A 7,635-nucleotide genomic window follows, 5' to 3' on the forward strand; every position below is an offset into this window, starting at 1 on the left:
TATTCAAAGGGTAAGGACAGAAAAATTGGTAGGAAGAGGGAGAAAAATTGAGAATGCCTACTAATAGTTACAGAGTTTATTTCTTGGGTGATTTAAATGTTCTAAAATTGATGGTAGTAACATTTTCACAACTTGGTAAACATACTATAAATCATGGCCTTCAAATTGTGAATCAAAAATATGGCTTAAATCTCAATAAAGCTATTTATGTATGCTTTCCTCCCCCTCCCAAACTACAAACCCCAAAAGGGTCAAAAGAACACTATACCCTAAGCACAAGATCTCCTAGTGACCAAAGCTGGTATACTTTGAGTGAGAAAGTAAATGATAGAGCATTAAATTATAGAACAGAATGCATATACAAAGTTTCAAGCATCCACATTTCCTAACAAACAGGAAGTAAATAATCAAATGACTAAATGTAGAAGCCTTTCTTGGTGAGAATTGCAAGTAAAATACCCACTCTTATAGGAGATGGTGCTAAACTACCCCCATGCCATTTTCAATTTGAGTTGCATGTTGTGAGCTCATTCTAAAAAGAATATAATACCAAAAGTGGAAAATACTAACTTTATAGTGCATAAACCCAGCAAATGCTACTATAAGTAAATGAACAAGGCTACCACCACTAATATCATGTGGCTACCCTGCACTCCCAATATGATGGGAAACCTCCTAACCACTGTCTAATCAGCTAAGAAAGATATCAGATTATCCCAAATGGAGTGACAGCCAACAAACTCTTCATAAATCTTCAGTCCAGTGCTCGTCTTAATTGTCAATGTCATGAGGGACTAGGTAAGACTGTTACAGACATACAGAATCTAGAAAACATGGTTAATAAATACAATCTTCTTTGGATTCTAAAACATGGAAAACACACTAGTAGGCAAAACCAAAATAATAGAAGTTAATTAGAAATATTTACCCATGTTGTTCTCTTAGTTTTCATAAATTCACCATGGTAATACAGAGTAATAAAATTAGTCACCACTTAGTGAAGGGTATACAGGAATTATCTGTGTTGTCTTTGCAACTTACTCAGAGTGATTTGAAGACCAGAATTGGGAGTAAGAATTGAAACTCGCATTATATTGAAATACTACTTTTTAGTTTGCATTCTATTAGTGGACATTCCCATTTCTTTCTGCTAGTCCAAGATAATACTGCTATGATATTCTTGTTATAGTGGGGTGCCTATGAAGAAGTTTCTATCATGTGGAATTGGGCATAGAATTGCTAGTTCACAAAGTACAAATATTTCTTGTTATTTTTTTACTGTTATTTTCCACCAGATATTTTTTTAGCCTCTGAACATTGTCCTACAGGGTCCTTGTGAGATGAATGGATTTTTCTGCTACCCAACATTCTCACTACATCAGTAGTTCTGAGGCACTAAATGGTTACAAGTGTGCTGTGTTTTATATTCACATAAACACACATTCCTAACAGTCCAGGGCCAGAACATACCCATCTGCAGAAAATAGTGGTAGAATGTAATGTGATAAAGAACCAGCTGCTAGCTCCAAAGAGCCCCTAATCCTTCAGCTCTGTCAACAAAATGATAAGGAAAGCTGAAGGCTTCTTTAAAAGATCTTGTCAAGCAGACATAAGACAAGAGCAGCCTAAGTAAAGGCCTGACCGATTTACCAATGGATGAGGTTAGTTACTTTCAGATTTGTGGTTTATTAAATATACAGACAACATAGAAAGAAAACCCAAAGGTGCAGCTTAGTAAACACCGAATCCTGTATACCAAAAGGAATATCGAAACAAAAGGGAGTGGAGAATTATAACACAAATTATCAGACATGCCAGCATTGAGGAACCAACTTAAAAGTTCAGCTGAGCAGTATAAAGCCTGGTTCTGTGGCACAGACCTTCCATCATCTTGCATTCTGAGAGAAGCAAGACATTCAACCTAGACTCATGGGTCTGCAACCCTATAAGTGGAACAACAATATGAACTAACCAGTACCCACAGAGCTCGTGTCTCTAGCTGCATATGTAGCAGAAGATGGCCTAGTTGGCCATCAGTGGAAAGAGAGGCCCATTGGTCTTGCAAACTTTATATGCCTCAGTACAGGGGAACACCAGGACCAAGAAGTGGGAGTGGGGGTGGGGGTGGGGATGGAGGGTTTGGGGGATTTATGGGGTAGCATTGGAAATGTAAATGAAGAAAATGCCTAATTAATAAAAAAAGCCCTTTCTCCTGTGACTTACACAAGATATTTTGAATTGAATGAGGTATGATAAAAAATATTCAGTCTCAAACACTATTATCTTCTCAAGATAAATATTGACATTTTGAGGTAAACATATCAAGAAATTTTCTGTGTTTTGAAAATCGATTGCCATAATTCAGGAGTTGCTCCATTAAAAGTTACAGACATTGAGAAAGAAAGGGCATGAAGTAGTGTGGGGTGGGAAGGAAGGAGAGGATCTGGAAAGCATTTCGGGGAGGAGAAACTCTGGTCAAAATATGCTGCATAAACTTTTTTCAATGAGAAAGAAAAAAGAAGAAATCACAAAAAATTATGGACATGCAAATGATATTAGCAAACAATTCCAGCTAGAAATGTGAATTGTAGTTATGAGTGCCAATCATTATATCTAGAAGGACTCCTGGGATACACAGATTTTAGTACTAAAAATCAGGCAAGGTCCTGGGAAACTGGGATATTGTTCATCTAAATAGTAAGATAAATTTATTTCCCCCACACATATGTACCAGATGTGCAGCTTGGCTTTCATGTGGATTCCCCCAACAATTCAAGTTGGGGCTGTCTCTATCTCAGACTTTGTTGCTTGCCTTTGGATCCCTTTCCCCTAGCTGGGTTGCCTTTTCTGGCCTCAGTGGAAAAGGATGTGCTTAGTCCTGATGCAACTAGAAGTGCCAGGGCGCATTAGTACCTGGGGTAGAGGGGTGTGTGTGTGTGTGTGTGTGTGTGTGTGTGTGTGTGTTTATGTATCTGTCTGTCTCTCTGTGTGTCTATATGTGTCTGAACATGTATTCCTGAATATATAAATACAATCTATTAAGTCTATATGAGGTTTCTTGTATGTAAATGTTTCTTTTTAATTTAATTTTTTTCTCTTATTTTTTTTATTACGTATTTTCCTCAATTACATTTCCAATGCTATCCCAAAAGCCTCCCACACCCTCCCCCCCCCACTCCCCTACCCACCCATTCCCATTTTTTGGCCCTGGCGTTCCCCTGTACTGGGGCATATAAAGTTTGCCTGTCCAGTGGGCCTCTCTTTCCAGTGATGGCCGACTAAGCCATCTTTTGATACATATGCAGCTAGAGACAAGAGCTCCGGGGTACTGGTTAGTTCATAATGTTGTTCCACCTATAGGGTTGCAGATCCCTTTAGCTCCTTGGGTACTTTCTCTAGCTCCTCCATTGGGAACCCTGTGATCCATCCAATAGTTGACTGTGAGCATCCACTTCTGTGTTTGCTAGGCCCCGGCATAGCCTCACAAGAGATGGCTATATCACGGTCCTTGCAACAAAGGCTTGCTAGTGTATGCAATGGTGTCATCATTTGGAGGCTAATTATGGGATGGATCCCTGGATGTGGCAGTCTCTTGATGGTCCATCCTTTTGTCTCAGCTCCAAACTTTGTCTCTGTAACTCCTTCCATGGGTGATTGTTTCCAATTCTAAGAAGGGGCAAAGTGTCCACACTTTGGTCTTTGTTCTTCTTCAGTTTCATGTGTTTTGCAAATTGTACCTTATATCTCACTATACTAAGTTTCTGGGCTAATATCCACTTATCAGTGAGTACATATTATTTGAGTTCTTTTGTGATTGTGTTACCTCACTCAGGATGATGCCCTCCAGGTCCAACCATTTGCCTAGGAATTTCATAAATTCATTCTTTTTAATAGCTGAGTAGTACTCCATTGTGTAAATGTACCACATTTTTTGTATCCATTCCTCTGTTGAGGGGCATCTGGGTTCTTTCCAGCTTCTGGCTATTATAAATAAGGCTGCTATGAACATAGTGGAGCATGTGTCCTTCTTACCAGTTGGGGCATCTTCTGGATATATGCCCAGGAGAGGTATTGCTGGATCTTCCGGTAGTACGATGTCCAATTTTCTGAGGAACCGCCAGACTGATTTCCAGAGTGGTTGTACAAGCTTGCAATCCTACCAACAATGGAGGAGTGTTCCTCTTTCTCCACATCCTCGCCAGCATCTGCTGTCACCTGAATTTTTGATCTTAGCCATTCTGACTGGTGTGAGGTGGAATCTCAGGGTTGTTTTGATTTGCATTTCCCTGATGATTAAGGATGTTGAACATTTTTTCAGGTGCTTCTCTGCCATTCGGTATTCCTCAGGTGAGAAATCTTTGTTCAGCTCTGAGCCCCATTTTTAATGGGGTTATTTGATTTTCTGAAGTCCACCTTCTTGAGTTCTTTATATATATTGGATATTAGTCCCCTCAGGGCTGACCATTTGGTATCGCAGAACCAACTGATGCAAGTCTCACCAACTTGAACAAGGCCAGATACCAACAGACATGCTAATAAGGATGGGGGAAAGCTCTTGGTGCCTCATCCCTAGACAAATAAATTACAAGCAACTAAGAAATATTGACAGTGGAAGAAATAGTCCTCCCCAGGAAAGAGTGCACCACTATGTTTTTAACCAGGTCCACAGGCTTGGGTTTTTTTTAAATATTTTTATTAGGTATTTTCCTCATTTACATTTCCAATGCTATCCCAAAAGTCCCCCATACCCTCCCCCCCACTTCCCTTCCATACCCACCCACTCCCACTTTTTTGGCCCTGGTGTTCCCCTGTACTGGGGCATATAAAGTTTGCAAGTCCAATGGGCCTCTCTTTCCAGTGATGGCCAACTAGGCCATCTTTTGATACATATGCAGCTAGAGTCAAGAGCTCTGGGGTACTGGTTAGTTCATAATGTTGTTCCACCTATAGGGTTGCAGATCCCTTTAGCTCCTTGGGTACTTTCTCTAGCTCCTCCATTGGGGGCCCTGTAATTCATCCAATAGCTGACTGTGATCAACCACTTCTGTGTTTGCTAGGCCCCGGCATAGTCTCACAAGAGACAGCTATATCTGGGTCCTTTCAGCAAAATCTTGCTAGGGTATGCAATGGTGTCAGCGTTTGGAAGCTGATTATGGGATGGATCCCTGGATATGGCAGTCTCTAGATGGTCCATCCTTTCGTCACAGCTCCAAACTTTGTCTCTGTAACTCCTTCCATGGGTGTTTTGTTCCCAATTCGGCGTGGGTTTTTAATCACAGTAAATTTTTAGATTTGTTTATAAAAGTTATTGCGTGCATAAATCATAATCCCCAAAATATGTACTATATTTTTTAATCCTTAGATTTTTAAGGTATAAATAAATTTTCATCAGTTATACTACAAGGGGCAGTAGACTGAGCAATAACTATAGTACAGCCTGCAGCTTGTACTGTATTTCTCCTTACAAATTGTTAATTGTTAATAACCTGAAGTACAATATAGCATGCAGTAGGCCTTGGGTTTGATTATGAGAGAGAGAGAGAGAGAGAGAGAGAGAGAGAGAGAGAGAGAGAGAGAGAGAGAACTAAATTATATTGAACTAAGAGTCCACAAGTTAATTAGGTTAGGGTAGATAGCTATATTAGATCCCTTAGATCCCTCTTTAGGACACGTGGGTCTACTTGACAGATAAGCCAGAGACAAACACTTATATCAGAGTCAGGATTGTAAATATGTCACCTAGGCACAGCAAAAAGTATTGACAAGTGCATACTCCCCATCTTGATCAAAGCCCTCTTTAGTGATATATTTTGTTATGAATTATTCTGAAGACTGTAAAGTAATGGTATGTAAAAAATCCAAATATCTGACAACAGCAAAAGGCTAAAGATCAGTGTTCAGAAATTTAGTGCTCTGTTGTTTTAAGTAGAGGTTGATCCTTTTTGAATGTTAGTGGCTGTAAAATATCTGAGAATATTTACATTGAATTACCTCTTATTTGACTTAATGCTAACCTTTGGGCAACTGTGATAATGAGATGTTTGTTTGCTTGCTTTTGAAACAGAGTCTCACTATTTTGGTTGAGTTGGCCTGATGTTCCCTATGTAAAGCAGGTTAGCCTTGAACTCACAGAGATCCAGCTGCCTCTGCCTCTGCATCTTGAGTGCTGGCATTAAAGTTGTGTGTACGCTCCCAGTCTCCTCACTGCAACCCTGCCATAGCTGCCACTGCTCCCATGGGCCCCTCCTCTGCCCACCACTTATGCTGGCCAGGGATATATTCACCAAGGGCTACGGCTTTGGCTTAACAAAACTTGATTTGAAAGCAAAGTCCGAGAATGGATTGAAATTTACCAGCTCAGGCTCTGCCAACACAGAGACCACCAGAGTGAACGGCAGTCTGGAAACCAAGGACAGATGAATTAAGTATGGCTAGCATGTTAGACGGACCGAGTATGGGCTAGCATTTACGGAGAACTGGAACACAGACAGCACCCTGGGCACTGAGATCACTGTGCAAGACTAGCTTGCTCGTGGACTGAAGCTGACCTTCGATTCATTTTTCTCACGTAACACTGGTGGGGGGGGGGGGGGATGCTCAAATCAAGACAGGGTACAAGAAGGAGCACATCAACCTGGGCTGTGGCATGGACTTTGACATCATTGGGCCCTCAATCTGGGGCGCTCTGTTGCTTGACTATGAGGGTTGGCTGGCTGGTTACCAGATTAATTTTGAGACCTCAAAGTCCCGAGTGGCCCAGAGCAACTTCACAGTTGGCTACAAGACAGACGAATTCCAGCTTAGGCTACACGCAGATCCTAAAACCAGGTATCAGACTGACACTTTCAGCCCTGCTGGATGGCAAGAATGCCAGTGCAGGTGGCCACAAGCTTGGTGTAGGACTGGAATTTCAAGCATAAATGAATATTTTACAATGGTTAATTTTAAACTACTTTGCAGCATAGCTACCTTCAGAGGTTAGTGTACCTTTTAATGTTGTATGTTGAGGATGCAAGAGTTGATAAATACCACTTTAGGCCTCCGGGCTAAGGATGACTCTGCTTTAAGGTGTTTACCATCTTCAGAGGTACAGCAGAAACCCCATTCCAGAAAAGGTCCTTTTTAGCTGTAGGCAGGTTGGGGAGGAGCACCTCTAGAGATGCCAGGCTGCAAGTGGAAGCTGGGGACTTGTGGATCCTTTGTAAATCCGTATCCAGTCCCCAGATGAAATTGTGACTTCCCCAGCCAGCATCGAACCCTAATGTCCCAATCCTATCTGCTCCGAAGCAGCATAGGCCTACATGGAAGGAATATGTACACATCTACATGAAAGGGATGTTTTTAGACAGCTTATCATGCCCTTTTTTCCATCTTAGCCCATCAGTTACCTGTTTTATATCAAAGGTAGTCTTTAAGGTGTAGTTAGCTATTTCTTTTGTGCCATTTTAGGGTGGAGAGGGTGGTCATGATGGAGCCAGTCATTTGGGACTTAATTTTTCCTCATGTTGTGGTGTGGTTTTCTTTCTTTCTTCTTTTTTAAAATTCCTTTTTTTTTTTGCCATTGCACCAGAATATTAAATAGTTTCCACGTCCTGAAGCTCTGAACTGGGTGGGTGATTGTGGTCACACCCTGAC

At 41.1% G+C, this 7,635-nt stretch overlaps 1 pseudogene; it reads left to right on the top strand.

The window, feature by feature from the left end:
• On the top strand, positions 6,188-7,117 carry Gm15132 (predicted gene 15132; annotated as a pseudogene).
• The last annotated feature ends 518 nt before the right edge of the window (positions 7,118-7,635 follow it).

This window comes from Mus musculus, chromosome X (genome assembly GCF_000001635.26).
Source record: "Mus musculus strain C57BL/6J chromosome X, GRCm38.p6 C57BL/6J".
NCBI classification, from domain to species: Eukaryota; Metazoa; Chordata; class Mammalia; order Rodentia; family Muridae; genus Mus; species Mus musculus.